The sequence below is a fragment of the Bubalus kerabau genome, chromosome 5, assembly GCF_029407905.1.
Source record: "Bubalus kerabau isolate K-KA32 ecotype Philippines breed swamp buffalo chromosome 5, PCC_UOA_SB_1v2, whole genome shotgun sequence".
Classification (NCBI taxonomy): domain Eukaryota; kingdom Metazoa; phylum Chordata; class Mammalia; order Artiodactyla; family Bovidae; genus Bubalus; species Bubalus kerabau.
In genome coordinates this window covers 122,827,037-122,836,967 of record NC_073628.1, presented here as the reverse complement: position 1 = coordinate 122,836,967, position 9,931 = coordinate 122,827,037, and positions in this window count along the sequence as shown.

The window sequence follows — 9,931 nt, the reverse complement described above, 5'->3', positions numbered from 1 at the left end:
GTATATCTTTTATCTCTTTTTCTTGTGCTAGATAGGACCTCTATTACAACTTTAAATAAAAGTTATAAAAGTGGACATCCTGCAAGAGACTAAGAAGGCAGATTACAGACTGGGAGAAAAATTTGAAAAAGATGTATGTGATAAAGGACTATTATTCAGAGTATACAAAGAAATCATGAAACTCAACAATAAGGAAATGAAAACCTCACTTTAAAAATAAACAAAAAACCTCAACTGACACCTCACCAAAGAAGATATACGGATGGAAAATATGCATATGAAAAGAAACTTAACATCAAATGGCATTAAGGAATTACAAATTAAAACAATTATACCTATAGGCATATTATAGCTATTATAACCTATTATACCTACTAGAACCCCAAACACTGACAATCCAAATGCTGCTGAGGATGCGCAGCCATGGGAACGCACATTCACTGCTGGTGGGAATACAACGTGGTACAGTCACTTTGGAAGATAGTTTGGCAGTTTCTTACAAAACTAATATGATCCAGTAATTGCACTCCGAGGCATTCACCAAAGTGAGTTGAGAATTATGTCCACATGAAAACCTGCACAAGAATGTTTATAGCAGTTTTATTCATAATTGCCAAAACTTGGAAGAAACCAAGATGCCCTTGTCCTTCAGTAGATGAGTGTATAAATAAACTGTGATATATTGAATGTTGAATATTATTGTGCAATTGAATATTATTCAGTGCAAAAAAGAAATATGCTCAAGCCATGAAAAGACATAGAGGAATCTAAAATGCATATTGGTAAACAAAAGAAGACAATCTGAAAGGGCTGCATAGTATATGCTTCAGACTATGTTACATTCTGGAGAGAGGAAGACCATCAACACATTGAAAGGACCTGTGGTTGCCAGGAGTTTAGGAAAGGAGGAAGGATGAATAGGCAGAGTACAGAGAATATTTAGCAAAGAAACTATTCTGTACAAGGCTACAGTGATGGATACATGTGATTATACTTCCATCGAAATCTATAGAATGTAAAGCATGGGCTTTGGGTGATATGATGTGTCATTGTAGGTCTATGGATTGTAACAGATAAACCTTTCTGGAGGGAGGTATTGATAATAGGGGAGGCTGTGCATAGTCAGCACCAGGGGTATATGAGTCTCTGTAGCTTCCTCAATTTTTCTGTAAGCCTAAAACTACCTTCGGAGAGGGCAGTGGCACCCCACTCCAGTACTCTTGCCTGGAAAATCCCATGGACGGAGGAGCCTGGAAGGCTGCAGTCCATGGGGTCGCTGAGGGTCGGGCACGACTGGGCGACTTCACTTTCACTTTTCGCTTTCATGCATTGGAGAAGGAAATGGCAACCCAGTCCAGTGTTCTTGCCTTGAGAATCCCGGAGATGGAGGAGCCTGGTGGGCTGCCGTTTATGGGGTGGCACAGAGTCGGACGCGACTGAAGCGACGCAGCAGCAAAACTACCTTATTAAAAAAAAATAAAAAAGGTGGCCACCCATGCCTTTTCCCTATGTTTGAGGAAGAGCATCCAGTATTTCATCAGTAAGAATGATATTAGAAACTTTTATATATGCCTTTCTGAGAATTTTTTCATCTATTCTTATTTTGAAGAGAGTTTTTATCATAATTTAGAGCTGAAATTTGACAAATGCTTTTTCTTCATCTGTTGAATTATATAACTTTTCTTCTTAATTAACATTTATAATCACATTGTTGAACTTTTATGTTAAACCAACAATGTATTATGCCTTTTCTCTGTCACTCTATTTGATTTGCTTACATTCTGTTAAGAATTGTTTGTATATTTATAAGAAATGTTAATATATAATTTTTCTTTTCTTGTAATGTCTTCAACACTTTTGGTATCAGAATTACACAGAGTTCACAAAATTAGCTAGGAAATACTACCTCTATTATCTTTTATTATCTGAAAGAATTCATGTGATATTAGTAATATTTTTCTTATTTTTTCTGTATTTTTTTCCTTTCCTGTTTTTAGTTAGTACTTTACAAAAACCCTCTAACTTTGCACCTAAGAATTCTAGCTCTAGCTCTGGTTTATGGCAGTTAGGTCTTTGAGTTGTACGAGGAAACGTGTCTTGCATGTATACATTTTTTAAAAAGACTCTTTAAACTCTTTAAACCTCTATTATTTGACAGATGTGTGTGTGTGTCTGTGTTTCACATTTAGGTGAAATTCTAAATCCTTCCACACATCTAAAATGAGCATCATAGCCTGGCTAGCTCTAGCAGGCAGTGCACCAGACTTTTAATTTGAGGTCCCAGGGTTCAAGTTCCTGTCTAGCTGCCAAAAGTAAAGAAAGAAACAAAGTTAATTTTATTAAAAAAATAAAAGCAACAATGCATGTGTGTGTGCACCAGAACACACACATACATGCAGACAGATATTAATAGATTGTGTAAGACCATAATTTTTGAAATGGCTTACTTCTGCTGGTATAATAGCCATTGTTTTAGCTCTCCTATCTTCTTCCTGAAAAGTAAGTTGTGTAGATACTGAGGGAAAGCTAAGTTATACAGAAAGAATTTTCCATCTAGTGAAAGGAATGCTCCAGACAGTTATTGTTTACACAGGTGAGAAATTAAGATTGCATTGCAACTGGTAATATTGACATCTCTGAGTTTTCTACAGATTGAATCTCAAGTGAAATTATTTTCTAAAGAGGTAAAAGACCACATAAACTAGAGACTTTAGTTATATTTTTTTAAGGTTTTTTTTTAAAGTAGACCATTTCTAAAGTCTTTTATTCAATTTGTAACAATATTGCTTCTGATTTTTTTGTCTGTTTTAGGCCAGGAGGCATGTGGGATGTTAGTTCCCCCACCAAGGATGGAAGGCAAAGTCTTAACCACTGGAGGCCCAGGGAGGCCCCTAACTGTATGTAAGTAGCAATTTTCAAGCCACTGGGCAGAGGCACTGATCAAGCCAAGTTACACAGCAAGCATATTGCAGACCTAAGACTCAGTTCTGACTCTAAATTCAATGCTCTTACACATGCAGCATCTCCCTATTTAGAATCATCGATGGAATGCCTAAAGCACTCAACTGGCAGAGCACTTTATCTATTACATATTCTACCTTTTCATATCCAATCTCAATCTATGCTTTGGCATATTTGCTTAATATTCTTAATCTACTTCTAAAATGCTGCATGGTCACAACACTGCAGAAATCCACACACACAAATGAGTAATTAACATTACACATCAAAAAAATTGTACATCAAAAGTAGCAATGACAATTAAAATATTTACAACATGCAATATAAAAGATGGTTATCTTTAATACTGAATACATAAAGAATTCATTTAATAACAAAGACAAGCACTCAATAAAACTATGGGTAAAAGGTATTAACAGGAATTTTTTTCAAAAGATTGATAAGTTCTTCAAGAAGATTAAGTTATCATGTGATTATAAAATAAATCATTTTCCCTCCCTCTATCAGACTGCAAAGACAAGAGAGAATCTATGCTCTTTTTGTTGCTTTGAGACACTGGATCTTTTGTGGCAGTACACTTCCATATCTATGTATACCAAGCTTTGTTTATTTTTTGCAATAATCACTATAAAAATAATACAGCTTCCCAGGTGGCTCTAGTGGTAAAGAATCCACCTGCCAATGCAGGAAACAGAAGAGAGACATAAGACGTGAGGCTGGAAAGCACAGAGTTCTTATTCACTTCCTGCTTCGTGCCTTTAACCCTTGTGTGGGTCAAGGCTCTTTTTGTTTGCAAGTGACAGAAATCTGGCTCAACTGGCATCAGTTTAAAAGGGGATTTATTGAGTTATAGAGCTGAGAAGTCCAACAGGAGAGCCAGCCTGGGAAACTCTGGGAAATCAAATCAGCTTGTCAGTTCCCCTTTTCTCCTCCCCCGCTCCTTCTTCCCCTACCTCCTCCCTCCCCCTACTCCCCTCCCTCCTCCTCTTCCTCTTCCCATTTTTACGGTGAGGGGGATGGTGACCAGAGTTAATAATACTGTTCAGCATATTTGAAAGTTGCCAGGAGAATAAATCTTAAAAGTCTTTATCACAAGAGAAAAGAAAAATTGTAACCATATCCTTGCCTGGAGAATCCCATGGACAGAGGAACCTGGAGGGCTACAATCCACAGGGTCGCAAAGAGTCAGACACAACTGAGTGACTAGCAGTCACTCTCACTTTATGATGAGTGTTATGCGCATGCCAAGTTTCTTCAATTCTCTGACTCTTTGTGACCCGATCCTACGGACTGTAGCCCACCAGGTTTCTCTGTCCAGGCAAGAATACTGGAGCCTGTTGCCATGCCCTCCTCCAGGGGATCTTCCTGACCCAGGGATGGAACCCCTATCTCTTGGGCTCCTGCATTACCACTAGCGCCACCTGGGAAGTCTGGTGATAAACGGTAGCTAGGCTTATTGTGATTATTTTGCAGTTGCCTTTGACTCATGCTTGATTTATAAGTTAATTTCCAAACATGTGGGGATTACAAAATAGTTATTATTAACTATATCAATAGCTTAATATGAGGTCAGAGGATATATTTTATTATTTGAAATTTTGAGATTCTTTTATGACCTAGAATATAGTGAACTTTTTGTAAATACTTTATGTGTACTTACAAAACATACATTATTCTGCACTTGTGTGCAGTGTTCCATATTTGTTCAGTAGGTAATTTTTAACTTTTATTGTTCAAATCTTATATTTCCATACTGATTTTTTGTATGTGCCTGTTTTACAAAATACTATGAGAAATGTCTTCCTGTGGTTGTGGATTTTTCTGTCTCCTTGGAGTTTTGACTTTGCTTTTTCTATTGCTGAGGTTACAGTTTGCTCAGCACGAAAATTAAATATTAATACATTTTTCTGAGGGATTAAATCAAGAAATTAATTCTAATCATTATAAAATGAACTTTAATCTCTAGTAGTATTTTATCATAGAATTTTATCTGATGTAATATTAATGTAGCTATATGTGTTTTATTGTGTTGTTGTTTGCATATCATTGTATGCAATCAGCTAAAAAATGTGTAAGAAACTACTCATTAGATTTATTTGGTTCATTTTAAAATAACTTCTAGGGGCTTCCCTGATGGTTAAGCGGTAAAGAATCCACCTGCCAATGCAGGAGACGTGGATTCAATCACAAATCTGGGAAGATCCCACATACCACAGAGCAACTAAGCCGTGTGTGCGTCACAACTACTGAGCCTGTGCTCCATAGCCCAGAGCTGTAATAACCGAGCCCACATACCACAACTACATGAAGTATTTACAACAAGTTCACTAAAAGTCTGAGCACCACGTCTACAAAGCGGCCCCTGATTGCCACAGCTAGAGAAAGCCTTCCAGCAGCAGCGAAGACTCAGCACAGCCAAAACTAAACAAATAAACAAAAGTTTAAAATAACTTCTAAAACTTTGATAACATTATAATTAGGTCTTTTGACATGGAACAAAGTTTGCAATACATTAATGAAAAAAACAATACCAAATATAATAAATAGCATGTTCTCATGGGAGGAGGAGGAGAACGTACGAGGGGGAGGTGTGCTGTGTCTGTGCGTGTATGCTCATAGTGAACTGCTTTGGCTAGTTTGTCCTAGGTAATGGAATGTTGGTGATCTTTGTTTCTTTTTGCCTCTTTATATTTTCTAAAATGAGATTTGGGGTTTTGTTTTAAAGAAAAACTTTCTAAAAAAAAAAAAATTAAGAGAAAGGGAAGAGCGTCAAACGCACAAGGAGAAACCAACCTGTAACTGGACTGGAGAGACTCGTTGACAATAGCAACGTCTTCAATACCTAACAAGCAGAGTTTAGTGGAGGGTTTGAGGCTGAGATTAGAGTATTAATGGACTTCAGAGTAGGAAAAACAAGGGAAGGACATGAAAAAGATGATGTATGAATGGTGTGTGAAAGAAAAGAGAAGGCTTAATTTTATTTTCGCTTCGATTAAAAGAAAAGTTAACCTGTTCCTTGGCAAAGGGGAAGAAAGAAGATGAAAACATAAAGGCCAGCTGATGGAGCCAGACAGGAAAGCCTTAAGACATAAGTGACAGTATCTTTTAAGAAACAGAAACTGAGTGGAAACACGTAAGGATTGCATTCTGTACATTCCTTTCAAATCAAGAAACAATAAATCAGCACCCAATGTTTACAATCAAAGAGGCACGCAAGACCTTCAGGCATTCCTTGGGGATATTGTGGGGTCAGTGTCAGACCACCGCCCTGAAATGGTTATTGCAGTGAAGTGAATCACAGGAACTCTTCGGCTTCCCCGTGCACGTAAAAGTTTATGTTTAACTGCATTGTAGTCTATTAAGTATGCAATAGCATTACATCTAAAAAACAATGTACATACCTAATTAAAAAATATTCTGTTATAAAAAAAAAAGCTAACCATCATCTGAGCTTTGAGCAAGTCATAATCTTTTGCCTGGTGGAAGGTGTTGCCTTAATGTTGACAGCTGCTGACTGATCAAGGTGGTGTTTGCTAAAGGTTGGGGTGGCCGTTACAGTTCCTTATAATCAGACAACAATGAAGTTTGCCACACTGATTGACTCTTTCTTTCATGAGCAATTCCTCTATAGCACGCAATGCTGTCTGAGATCATTTTACCCACAGTAGAACTTCTTTCAAAATAGGAGTCAAGCCTCTCAAACTACTGCTTCTGCTTTAAGTGTATGTAATATTCTAAATCTTTCATTGTCATTTCAAAAATCTTCATAGCACCTCCGCCAGCAGTAAATTCTACTTCAAGAAACTGCTTTCTCTGCTCATCCATAAGGAGCAGCTTCTCATCCATTCAAATTTTATTATGAGATTGCAGCAATTCAGTCACATCTTCAGGCTGTACCTCTAAGTCTCCTGTTATTTCTACCACATTTACAGTTACTTCCTCCACCGAAATCTTAAACCCTTCAAATCTTGAACCCAATCCAAGAGGGTTGGAATCAGCTTCTTATAAACGTCTGTCAATGTTGATATGGTGACCTTTTCCCATGAATCACAAATGACCTTCATGGCATCTAAAGAGGTGGCTCCTTTCCAGAAGGTTTTCCACTGAACTTGCCCAGATCTATCAGAGAAATCACCACCTATGGCAGCGATAGCCTAATAAAGTGTATTTCTTTAATTAAAAGACCTGAATATTGAAATAACTCCTTGGTCTTGGGTTACAGAATGGACTTTGTGTCAGCAGACATGAAAACAATGTTAATCTCATTGTACATCTCTGTCAGAGTTCTTGGGTGATCAGGTGCCTTGTCAATGAGAAGTATTTTGATAAGAACCTCTTTTTTTCTGAGTAGTAGGTCTCAACAGTTGGCTTAAAATAGTAAGTCATGTTGTAAGCATGGGTGCTGCCATCCAGGCTTTGTTGTTACATTTATAGAGCACAGGCAGGGTAGATTTAGCATAATTCTTAAGGGCCCTAGGATTTTCAGAAAGGTAAATGAGGATTGGCTTCAACTTCAAGTCATCAGGTACATTCACCCCAAACAAGAGTCAGCCTAGTTTTTGAAATTTTTTGAAGCCAAGCACTGACTTCTCCTCTCTGGCTATGAAAGTCCTAGACAACATGTTCTTCCAAGAAAACCTGTTCTACCTACATTGAAAAATCTGTTCAGTGTACCCTCTTCATTAAGGATGTCAGATCTTCTGGATAACTTGTTGCAGCTTCTGCAATAGGTTGCTACTTCACCTCGAACTTTTATGTCATGGAATTGGCTTCTTCCTTGAAACCTCATAAACCAGTCTGCCACCTTCAAACTCCTTCTGCAGCTTTCTCACCTCTCTCTGTCTTTGCAGAATTGAAGAAATTTAGGGCCTTGCTTGGAATTAAGCTTTGTCTTAAGGGAATGTTGTGACTGGTTTGATCTTCCATCCAGACCACTGAAACTTTCTCCATATCAGCAGTAAGATGACTTCATTTTCTTATCATCCATGAGTTCACTAGAGTAGCACTTTCAATTTCCTTTAAAGAACTTTTCCTTTGCATTTAAAACTTGGCTGCCTGTTTGGCCCAAGAGGCCTGGCTTTCAGCCAGCTAGGCTTTTGATACAGCTTCTTCACTAAGCTTAATTGTATTTCTAGCTTTTGATTTAAAGTGGAAGACATATGACTCCTGCCTTCACTTAAACACCTAGATGCTATCATAGGGTTATTAACTGGCCTAATTTCAATATTGTTGTGTCTCAGAGAATAGGGAGGCCTGAGGAGAGGGAGAGAGATGCGGGAATAGTTAATTGGGTGGAGGACCCAATACTAATTGGGTGTAGTACCCAATACTAATTGGGTGTAGTATGTGATGTCCCTTTGATGACATTAACATCAAATATCACTAACCGCAGATCACCATAACAAATATAGCAATAATTTAAAAGTTTGAAATAGTTTGAAAATTACCAAAATATGACAGAGACATGAAATGAATAAATGCTGTGGGAAAAATTGTACTGATAGACATCCTGAACTCTGGGTTGCTAGAAACCTATGATTTATTTAAAAAAAAAAAAATACAATAAAGGGAAGTGTAATAAAACAACGTATGCCTAAAGTTTCAACTTGCTTAATGTTGGCATTTTTTCTGAGAAAAATAACACAATTTCCTAAAACATAGGAGCCTATTAAAGGAATTAGAAAAATCTAGACTATGTCTTGGAGAAAGCAATGGCACCCCACTCCAGTACTCTTGCCTGGCAAATCCCATGGACAGAGGAGCCTGGTGGGGCTACAGTCCATGGGGTTTCTAAGAATGGGACACGACTGAGCAACTTCACTTTCACTTTTCATTCTCATGCATTGGAGAAGGAAATGGCAACCCATTCCAGTGTTCTTGCCTGGAGAATCCCAGGGACGGGGGAGCCTGGTGGGCTGCCGTCTATGGGGTCGCACAGAGTCGGACATGACTGAAGCGACTTAGCAGCAGCAGCAGCAGACAATGTCTTGCATTTATACCTGAATAATTAAACCATTCCAGTTGCCTTTTATAACTAGACTTGGGGTCACTAATACTACAAACTCAAGCAAAAAATAGTTTTCTTTCCGCCTTGTCTAAAAGGAAAATGTGCATTAATTATTAAATGATTATTTATAAGTATAGTTCCCCTTAGATTTACACCCAAGGGCAACCATTTAAAGTAGTATATTCATAACATTAACTTGTTTTGTTTCAAGAAGTTGTGACAAAAGACTTGGAACTTCATGGAGGGAAACAAAGCAAAGGAAGGAACCAAATCACACTGAATATTCAGGATTGGTGGAAACAATAACTCAGATGCTTATATTTTATATATGATGAAACTGAATCTAAAGAGATAAAGTTATTTACCCTAACTCACACAGCTAGCAAGCAGCAGCACTAGAATTTCACTCTAGAATCCATAGTTTCCACTATGCCAGCCTGGCTAAAGATCTGAATTTCCAACAGATAAAAGAATGATTGCTGATCTCAGAGCTCAGTCTTCCACAATTATGAAACCAGCCAATAGATCCTTACAGAAGATGAGTAAACCGAAAATGGCAAACGAGGAGAAGACTAACTTCCAGAGAACAAAACTGGCCTCTAGGCTCATGTCAGCCCACATACTTTCCATGTGGCCGAGGGCAACTCATTACCTTCTCTGGATCTCAGTTTCCTTATCTGAAAAATGGAGACTTTTACTAAATTACTCTAAGATTCCTTTCAAGCTTCAGAGTGCAAGATCTCACAGTACTTGCTCTGTGCTGAAAGTCCGGACTGTTTTTCGTCATTGTATGTGGTTCTTAAGATCCCTCAGGATAGATGGCTTGCCTACAGTAGAGCCCAGAGAGCAAGACAGGAAAAGATACAGTCCTTCAGGTCAGAGTCTGGCTGCAATAAGCCTTTTGTTGTTGTTCAGTTGCTGAGTCACGTCCAACTCTTCTTCCTGCCTTGAATTATTCCCAGC